This window comes from Nanorana parkeri, unplaced genomic scaffold, assembly GCF_000935625.1.
Source record: "Nanorana parkeri isolate BGI_ZX_2015 unplaced genomic scaffold, ASM93562v1 scaffold195, whole genome shotgun sequence".
Taxonomy (NCBI): domain Eukaryota; kingdom Metazoa; phylum Chordata; class Amphibia; order Anura; family Dicroglossidae; genus Nanorana; species Nanorana parkeri.
The window spans coordinates 215059-226431 of NW_017306463.1; positions in this window are offsets into that span (position 1 = coordinate 215059).

The window sequence follows — 11373 nt, forward strand, 5'->3', positions numbered from 1 at the left end:
GGCTTTGATGATCAACAAATCCATGTTATCATGGAAAACATTCCATGAAAAGTCATGCCACGCAACTATAGGATCAGACGTGGTTTTGTTTTTAAACATTGTCATGCCGCACAGTGGTAGGATCTGATGTGGCTTTGTTTATAAATAAATTCATGCTACACAGTGATGGGATCAAACATGTCCTGTTTATAAATAAAGTCATGCAACACAGTGGTAGAATTGTACGTGGCTTTGTTTATAAATAAACCCATGCTGCACAGTTGTAGGCTCTGACATGGCTGTGTTAATAAACAAAGTCATGCCACACAGTGGTATGACTGAATGTGGCTTTGTTTATAAACAGTCATGCCACACGGTGGTAGGATTGGCCGTGGCTTTCTTTACAAACAAAGCAACGCCACACAGTGGTAGGATCTAACATGGCTTTATTTATAAATAAAGTCATGGCACATAGTGGTAGGATCGGACATGGCTTTGTTTATAAATAACGTTATGGCACACAGTGGTAGGATCAGACGTGGCTTTGTGTATGAATAAAGTCATGGCACACAGTGGTAGGATTTGATGTGGCTTTGTTCATAAATAAAGTCATGGCACAAAGTGGTAGGATCTAATGTGGCTTTGTTTATAAATAAAGTCATGGCACAAATTGTAAGGATCTAATGTGGCTTTGTTGATAAATAAAGTCATGGCACACAGTGGTAGGATCTAACATGGCTTTGTTTATAAATAAAGTCATGGCACACAGTGGTAGGATTTGATGTGGCTTTGTTTATAAATAAAGTCATGGCACACAGTGGTGGGATTTGATGTGGCTTTGTTTATAAATAAAGTCATGGCACACCGTGGTAGGATTTCATGTGGCTTTGTTTATAAATAAAGTCATGGCACACAGTGGTGGGATTTGATGTGGCTTTGTTTACAAATAAAGTCATGGCACACAGTGGTAGGATCTAACATGGCTTTGTTTACAAATAAAGTCATGGCACACAGTGGTGGGATTTGATGTGGCTTTGTTTATAAATAAAGTCATGGCACACAGTGGTAGAATTTGATGTGGCTTTGTTTACAAATAAAGTCATGGCACACAGTGGTAGGATCTAACATGGCTTCGTTTATAAATAAAGTCATGGCACACAGTGGTAGGATCTAATGTGTCTTCGTTTATAAATAAAGTCATGGCACACAGTGGTAGGATCTAATGTGGGTTTGTTTATAAATAAAGTCATGGCACACAGTGGTAGGATCTAATGTGGGTTTGTTTATAAATAAAGTCATGGCACACAGTGGTAGGATCAGACGTGGCTTTGTTTATAAATAAAGTCATGACACACAGTGATAGGATATGGCATAGCTTTCTTTATAATTAAAGTCATACCACACAATAGTAGGGTCAAACGTGGCTTTGTTTATAAATAGAGTCATGCCGCACAGTAGTAGGATCTGACTGGGCTTTGTTTAAAAACAAAGATGGAAGATAAACTGTGATATAAATAATTATATATTTTTTTATTGTGATAACATAATTTTATGTTAAATACATTGATTGATTGGATTTGTGCATGGTACCATTAAAATCCATTAGGAGTCCATTTGTAAAATGTATAGTTTATCATGCATGTAGGTACCAGTCACAAAGCAAGCACTAACTATCTATTGCACCACATAAATCAAACCATTGCCACCTCTAAACACTATTCCAATTATTAAGCATAGATGAATAAGGGGTAGACACCATTATCCAAAGTCTTTACAAAAAGTTGACATTTGTTTTACACCAATAAGTGAAACTACCTTCAGGCCCCGTTCCCACTGCGCGATATGCAAATCGCGCGTTTGTCGCGCGATTTGCATATTGCGCGACATCGCGAGATTTGCCGCGCGATGTCGCGTTCAAGCTTGCATTGAGCAAGCTTGAATCGCGGCTAAATCTGCTCCAAAAAGGGTCCTGCTGTAGCGACACACAACCCGCGACAGCAGGACCCTTTGCCCCATTGGATTGCATTGGAGCGCGATATCGCGCGGTAATTTGCCGCGATATCGCGGGAATTACCGCGCGATAAATCGCTCAATGTAAACGGGGTCTGAACTAGTAGGCCTCATTCACACGAGAAACGGCTGGCACATACAGCTCCGTGCTGCGTGCACAGCTCCCTGAAATAACGGATGCTGCGTGTGATTAGTATGCAGCCCCTGTCCTTCTCTATAGGACTAAGCGGCCGTATGCCGCCCTACGCTTCACCCAAGTGCAGGTCTGTACAGGTGCGGGTGTCCCGTAGGGTTGCCACCCGTCCGGTTTTCAACCGGACAGTCCGGTTTTGGTGTGTTGTGTACGGGTGCCCTGCCAGTGGGCACCCGGACACATCACACTCCGTGGCCGTGCCGACACTTTAAATTTTCTGACAGGTGCGGCTGCTGAGGTCCTTGTCAAGCCCGATCTGAGCAGCCGCACCGCCGGAACTTCCTCTTCCTCCCTTCTTATCCCCCTTAGAAAGCAGCTGCTGCTGCTGCTCTCCCTTGTCAGCTCTGCCGCTGCAAGGGTTAACAAATAAAAACATTTCTCCCTGCCCGATACGGGTGAACGTAGGGCGTCGTACGGCCGCGTAGTCCCATAGAGAAGGACAGGGGCTGCTTACTAATCACACGCAGCACCTGTCCTTCCCGGGACCTGCTCGATATGGCCATGTACGCAGCACAGAGCTGTAGGTGCGGGCCGTTTCTCGTGTGAATGAGGCCTTATGTTATGGCTCTATTCATTTTGAAATGTGGGTTGACATAGGATAGAATGATGATCTGTCCTCTTTATTACTTAGAACCTCAGGGGGAGCTCAGAAAACTGATAAGGGGGTGAGCTTTTTCATCTCAGATGGTGAATGTTTATAGGTTAACTTTCCCTTATGACGTTATGCAGGGCCACTATTAGGAATCATGGGGCCCCATACAGCCTACCTGCCTGTACAGATACCCAGATCACTTGTACTTGACAAGCTGCACAGTCACTGCAGGGAGTTTTCTTTGGGGGAAACTGTGAGGGCAGCCCCCCCAGGCCCCCTTGCTATCCTTTAAGAGCCGGTATGGGAGGTCTGGCTGTGCCGCCAGTTGGCAGCCCATTTGTTACACTTCAAGGGCAAAGATGTGTGTGGTTCTGTACTAACTTAATATCTCGGTCATAATAGTGTATGTCTAAGATAACACGTTAGAGAACAAGCCAGGACTATTTGTGAGACGTATAGCCACCTTGTTCTCCACTTTATTCTAATATTCTGCAAAGGAATTTAAATTGTATTCTTTCCAGAACTACATTTCATAAGAGCCCTTTTTGTATACATAGAGTCCAGGCGAAATAAAATAATTTTTGGAGAACAATACTGCCAAAAGAAAGAATAGTTTTTTCCCCCAGAGAAACCATGTTCAGTATGTAGAAAAAAACAGACCCATAGTGGAAATGTAAATGCTCTGGTCCGTAAAAGGGATTCAGGTACAGGAGCTGAATGGTGAATATACTGTATAATATTAAGGATACACAAAACTGATTTTATTTAGAGTGTTATTAAAGTCAAAATGTTTTTTGAAAAGGCAAGTCACTCCTCTGCTTCCTCTTCCATTCTACAAGCTAGCAGATATGTTGCTGGAGACTGTGCTGTCCCTTGTAATCTTATAAGAGACAGGTAGTTCAGGGAAGCTGAGAGAGTTGGAGCCAGCTGTTCAAAAACATGATGACTGTAAGTCCCCTGTGATCTTATGAGAGACAGGAAGTTGAGGGAAGCTGAGAGAGTTATTACCAGCTGTTCAAAAACATGATGACTGTAAGTCCCCTGTGATCTTATGAGAGACAGGAAGTTGAGGGAAGCTGAGAGAGTTATTACCAGCTGTTCAAAAACATGATGACTGTAAGCATAAAACAATTTAAGATATACTTTGCTTGGATTAATTATTGGTTTAAAAAAATGGAGAATTTAATACTACTTTAAAAATATTATTTAAAGTACAATTTTTTGCATATATCTACTGCTAGCAAGCAAAAACAAAAAGTATGCAAAAACATTTTAACCACCTGCTGTCCGGCCGTTGCAATTAAACGGCCGGACAGCGGCTTCTTGAATGCCGGTGGGCGTTTTTAAACGTCCCAACCTGTCCAGCGGGAATTCAGCCTGCACTGTAAACAGCCAGCGATGGCTGTTTACATACAAGCATTCGGGCGTCTGTAGAGACGCCCGATCGCTTGTAATAAGCGTGCTGGTCTGCCCCCCCCCGCAGCCGCTGCCGGCGATCCCGAGCTCCACTGTGCCCGTTCCGAGCCAAGGACCAGCACAGCAGCTCTGCGGCCGGAGATCAAACGGAGTTCAGTACACGAGCTCCGTTTGATCTCCTCCTCCTCTTCTGAATGCAGGCAGTGATGTGTATTACATCACTGCCTGCATTCAGTGTCACTATCCGGTACAGAAACCGGAGAGAATCTGGTGAAGCAGGTGTTTGCTTCATCAGTTTCTCTGGGGGTCCCTAGGTGACATTAGAGGTCTGATGTCTCCATATAGAGGACCTCTCACTGCAAATTGGCTATCACATAGGGAGCTTGTTTGCTCCCTATGTGATAGCAATAAAGTTAAGTGGAAAAAAAAGTTTAAAAAAATTAAAGTTACAAAAAAATATGAAAAAAATTAAAAGTCACATATAAAGGTAATAAAAAAAATGTAAACATTTTTTAAATCCCCGCCCCCTACATAAACATGGAAACATGCGTCGAGTGCGCCTAAGTGTGTAAACGACGATTGCATCCATTACGCCGCACATGTTACATATCTGCGAACGTCCAAGTGAGAGCAATAATTCTAGGGCCATCCATCATTGATAACACTAAACTGATGAGTGGTAAAAGCTTTTAAAGCGTCACCTATGGCCAATTTTGGGTATGGTAGTTTTTGCGAGTTCGCGGACGCATGCAATTTTAAAGCTTAACATGTTTGGTATCTATTTACCCGACATGACCCCGACTTTTATATTTTGCCAAAAATGTGGGTAATAATATTTGTTTTATAACATAACATAGGGAAAACAGTTTTTTTCCCAAATTTTCAGTACTTTTTTCATTAAATAGTAAAAAATAAAAACCCCAGTGGTGATTAAATACCACCAAAAGAAAGCTCTATCTGTCCCCAAAAAAATGGTATAAAATTAATTTCAGTACAGCGTTGCATGACGGAATAAATGTCAGTCAGAGTACCGCAGCGCTGAACACTGAAAAATGGCCTGGACAGTAAACACCCCCGTCAGCAAGTGGCTAAAAAATCAAAAAGTTAACAAAAGTTATTACTTACCTCTGTCACTGCCTCTCGCTCTCGTCCGAAGATCTGAAAATTCTCGAGCGACCGAGCAGGATCATGGAGCAGGCGCATGCGCAGTAGAGATCTTCGGCGGGGGATGAGGGGAGACACAGTGGAGCTGAATGCACACAGCTGGGAGCGTGCACGTTGGACAGACACGGTAGGACCCAAGGAGTCTGCGCTGGATCAGAGACCGGCACCAGCGCTGGAGGGATTGCTGAATAGAAGTGGAAGGAAGAAGATGATCCGATCAAGAGGCATCATTTAAGGTAAGTCCATAAAGCAGCATGGGGGGAGGATATTTGTGACTTCAATGTCACTTTAAATATAAGTTAAAGAAATAAAAGCAGTATATATGTTGAAAAAGTAGCTGTCATACTTTTCCTCAATAGTAAATCTTCAGCAGATGTCTACAGTGGACCAAAGCTAAACATAGACCTTGTTGAATAGTGAGGGGAATTCCTGGTGGTCAACAGGGTTACCAGAATTAGTAATAAACCACTCTGTATTTCCCTCACTGAAGAAAAGAAAGAAAAATACACTGGGAAAAAACAGTTATTAACAAAAGGACTAATAGAATAATTCTTCCAAAATATATAAAAAGGGTCAAACTTTATAAATACTACTTCAATGTCCATAAGAAACACCACTCTTTTTACCCTCCTAACAATATATGACAACGTTGTCATCACACATACTGTATGCCTTCACAGTCATCCTTCTAACACACACCCCTCGCCGGCTTGTTTCAGTCTTTATTTCTGTTTTTCACTTAAAAGCCACAAGAACTTCAGTTTCTCAATAAGTCAGCTCATATCACAGCACTGCATGACCGTTTCAATCTTAGATGTGTTCCAACTTGTCAACAACGGGGCCATTTGTTACAAAGTTCACCAGAACTAGTGTCTTCATTGGAACATTTTGCATTTATTCCTGCTCTGATGACAACCCAAATTTGGGATTTTCTTTCACTTTCATTGATAACAGTCATTAGGACAAATAGAGGGGAAGAATCTACCCAATGGGGACAAAGGCAACAATTAAAAACTGAATATGTTCAAAACTACCTAATACTAAAAAAAAAAAAAAAACAGTTTTGGTTTTAGTTGCACTCTAAGCTGTATGTTACCGGAAAAAAAATGTATGTTAGCAAGTTAACCACACTTTCTCGCATTTTATTCTCCAGTTCTGATCTAATGATTGTTGCATATATTGAAATGAAATCACAAGACATTTTTGGGCATTAGACTGTTTTTAATGCAATACCGTGTTTCCCCGAAAATAAAACCTACCCCGAAAATAAGACCTAGTACTATTTTTGGGAATTGCTAAAATATAAGACCTACCCTGAAAATAAGGCCCAGTTGTGACCATTCCCAGGGCTGGTGGTGGCATAACGGGGAACTTAGAGAGCCTGCTGGAGAGAATCAGCGGTGCCAATAAAGCCAGTGCTAGAGGAAGCGAGGTGGCAGCGGAGGGAGCAGAGCCGCATAAACCAATGCTTCCTCTATAGTGCCGGCTCCTGTCACAGATGGAGTGATACCAAATGCACTCTGCCTGTGAGGAATCGATAGTGAACGTGCCCTTCGCTCATTCTGGCCAGCGATTTGTTTCCAAATTGCTCTTGGAAAGGTAGGGCACCCCTGATTGCCCTGATCATCCTATTCCTAACTTTGCCACTCACTTCTGTCTTGTAAGTCTTCAACTGGTATTGTGGTATTATGGTATGGTAAGACCTACCCTGAAAATAAGACCTAGTGGGGCTTTTTGAGCCAAAAAAACAATATAAGACATTGTCTTATTTTTGGGGAAACACGGTAAATAGTAATTAATCGAAATCACTCTGAGGTTTGATTAAGTCTCACACAACTTTGTGTCCTGTCCAGGGATATCTGGCTCATTTTATTATGTAAGGGCAGGTGTAGATGGGCACCTAAGGTAAAATTCCAGGCCAAACCTTTTTTAGTTTTGATTGAAGGTTGTGAAGCTTTGGGAGTTGTTATTGCTCTTTGTGTCCCTGTTGGAGAGATCCATTGTCACTATCTGTTCTAATGACCATGGTCACGAGCACAGAAAGCGATGGAAATCTGACATTTTATGATTGCCACTTGAACAGGAGTAAAGAGATACCTACTCTTCTAATGTCTCTGGTACAGGCAGTGTAGAGAAATCTCTCCAAAGGGGATAAAGACAGCAAAAAAACCCCTGACAGAAGTTCTTATACCTATTTTTTTTTAACAGTTAAACCTAACAAAAAAGGTTTTGGCTAGAATTATACCTTAAGGCAGATGTGTCAAACTAAAATTTACAGTGGGCCAAAATTTAAAAAATGCTCCAAGTCGAGGGCCGGGCTGTTTCACACAGTATAATACCATGGTCTATACAGTATATCACACAGTATAATACAGCGGCATATACAGTATATCACACTGTATAATAACAAAGCCTGTACTTTTAATTATTAAAAAGCATGATACATAATTACAATAAAACATAGTTACATAGTTAGTCAGGTTGAAAAAAGACACAAGTCCATTGAGTTCAACCTATAAGGATATGGAGAAAAAAAAAGAAGAAAAGCCTAAAAAGAACACTATGCCCACAATTACCCAATGTTGATCCAGAGGAAGGCAAAAAAAAACCCTATAAAGCACGGTTCAATTTGCTCCAACAGGGGAAAAAAATTCCTTCCTGATCCCATAAGGCAATCGGATATTCCCTGGATCAACAATCTCTGATGCCTAATATACCTCTAAGACCTCAATATCCAGTAATATTCTGTGCATTTAAGAATACATCCAGATATTTTTTTAAACAATTAACCGAGCTAGCTAGAACTAGCTCCTGGGGGAGTCTATTCCACATTTTCACAGCTCTAACGTTGAAGAATCCTTTCCTTATGCAAAAGTTAAACCTCTTTTCCTCCAGACGCAAAGAGTGCCCCCTTGTCCTTTGCAATGACCTTGACGTGAATAATTTGGCACCAGGCTCTTTATATTGAGCATTTATGTATTTATACATGGTGATCATGTCCCCCCTTAGTCGCCTCTTCTGCAGAGAGAACAAATTCAGGTCAGCTAATCTTTCCTCATAGTTGAGCTCCTCCATGCCTCTTATGAGTTTAGTTGCCCTTCGCTGCACTTTCTCCAGTTCCACAATATCCTTTTTGTAAACTGGTGCCCAAAACTGAACTGCATATTCCAGATGAGGTCTTACTAATGCTTTGTACAGGGGCAGGATTATGTCTCTATCTCTGGAGTCTAGACCCCTCTTAATACAAGAAACATTTTTTTAAAACTTTTTTATTTACTTTACCTTTAAGAAATAGCCTAAATATTTAAATAATAAAAGCCAAAACCAGACATTAAATAGTACAGATCATTTACAACAAAAGAATTTACTTACGAAAAAGTTTTTCCATCTGATGCCCACTTCTGTGGATTCTTCCCCTGCGTTTTCTCCTCACTGCGCAGGGGAGATATCAGTGGGGGATCAGGAAAATCATCAATTAGAGATGTTCTAAAAAATAGTTTTATCTCTATTTAAATTACAGTTAAAAAAAAAGTATGTTAGGGGGATGCACACTGAGGACAGTATGGAGTCCATACTGTCCCCATTGAGCATCCCCCCACATCATTTTTAGTGTGGAGGCAGGCGGTACACAGGTGTCACAGATACTACTATCAGTATATTACTCCCCTTCTTCTCCATGACTTCTACAGTACAGAAGAAGTCATGGAAAAAAAGGGGAGAGATATACTGACTGACAGTGTCACAGCACAGTGCCTGCAGGCTGCAGCTCTCCCGGCTCTCTGTCGTCTGGGTTGGATCCTGATTCCCGCCAAGGAGCACCTCACGTCATCTGGAATGGACCTCGGGACCCCCCTCAGTCACCTCATCTCCTGGCCACACCTCCCTTGTCACGCTGTGCTGCTGCCAGGCTGCCTGCTGGGTAATGAAGTCCTCTGGCCGGCGGTAGCTCTCCGGCTCCTTAGTCCCATGAAGATCGCCGCGGGCAACGTGTGAGAGCTACCGGCGGGCAGGGCCAGATCTAATGATAATTAATTATCATCAGGCGGGCCAGAGATAATTCCATCCTTGAGTTTGACACGCATGCCTTAAGGGATTAATGGTGCCCATCTGCATTGAGTTTTGCCAAAGTATATAAATTTAACACATGGTCTTATTAAGATTCTTTGCAAAAAACTCAGAAAAAACACACAACGGGACCATAGCTGTAGGGTTATAGAGGGGGGGTTGGTGGGGACAGCATGATGCAGGGGGGACTCAGACAACCTTTTTGGTGGCCATCTGTGCCTGCCCTGAGGGAAACTGAGATGAACTATCCATGGTAGAGTAGCACCAGCTTCACGTCCTGCAGGATAATCATAAAACTGTACAGCAGGCTAATTACACCTACTTATAGGGGATTATTGGAAAGAAGGCAGAGACAGCTAAGATCAGTTCCTTTCTTATAAAAAATAACAATTGTTATATCTGTGACATTTTTATGAATTAAAAATAGAGACCCACCATCTGCTGGACAGGAATGGTTTGATTACTGCCAACAAGTTTATGTTCCACTGCATCCTTGGAAAAGTCATGCTGGTGACAAATTCTATTCAGTTAAATCAATTTTCATGTTCACGGGCGTGTGGTATTCCATGTAGAGAGTTATGACTATTTTGTCTAGAAGGTAGTGTCAAGTGGAATCACTCAATTGGTATATCTAGGCAGAACCTCCAGGCAACTACGATGTTGCCACCTTTCTTGATGTAAAGTTCATCTCTGGACTGCAGTTCTTAAACTCCAAAGAGATTGTGAATAGAGACCCTAAAATGTAACTCAAAAATCAATAATTACATAGCCTGTCAATAGCATTAACCCAGCAGTTTTTGTTTGCCTAAATCCCCCTCTAACATAGTTTGCTTTCCTGTTGATCCCGCCAGTAGATCCAGGGGCATCAAAGAATCTCTCTGTGGGGACTGTGCATACTTGGCAAAAAGTGTTCTTTGATGGACATCCATTCAATCGCTTCATACACCAAGTATTTGAACTCTCAAAATTGTACACAGACAAGAAGACTCAGTCAAATACATTGAACTATGGTGCAGCAACAACAAAAACACTCTACCACAAAATATATTGACTCAAGTCCAAGAATTTGAGTGGTGTTTAGACCCCCTTCCTGGCCAGGCCATTTTGTAGTATTCAGCGCTGCGGTCCTTTGACTGACATTTATTCCGTCATGCAACGCTGTACTGAAATGAATTTTATACCATTTTTTGGGGACAGATAGAGCTTTCTTTTGGTGGTATTTAATCACCACTGGGGGTTTTATTTTTTTCTATATTTCAGAAAATTTACTGAAAATTTTGAAAAAAAAAAGTGTTTTTTACATTATGTTTGGAAACATTTATTATTACCCAGTTTTTTGGTAAAATATAAAAGATCGGGTCACGTCGGGTAAATAGACACCAAACATGTCATGCTTAAAAGTTGTGCGCACCCACGAAATCGCAAAAAACTACAATACCCAAAATTGACCATAGGCCATGCTTTAAAAGCTTTTACCGCTCATCAGTTTAGTGTTATCAGTGATTGATGGCCCTAAAATTATCGCTCTCACTGCGACGTTTGCGGCGATATGTAACATGTGCGGCGTAATGGGCGCAATCATCATTTTCGCAGGTATGCGCGTCTGACGCATGTTTGCATGCGTGTATGTATGGGTGGGGGCTTTTAACATTTTTTTGGTTTTTTTAAATTATTTTTTATGTGTGACTTTAATTGTTTTTTCCTTTTTGTTTTTTTTTTTTCCACTTAACTTTATTGCTATCACATAGGGGGCTAAGAAACCCCTCTATGTGATAGCAAAAGATGTGGCAGGTCCTCTTTATGGAGACATCAGGGGTCTCCAAGACCCCTAATGTCACCTAGGACCCCCCAAAAGAAGCTGATGAAGCAGAGATCTGCTCCATCAGCTTCTTTGCAGCTTCTGAAGCTGGAGAGTGACACAAGAATGCGGAAGTGATGTATTATACAACACTTC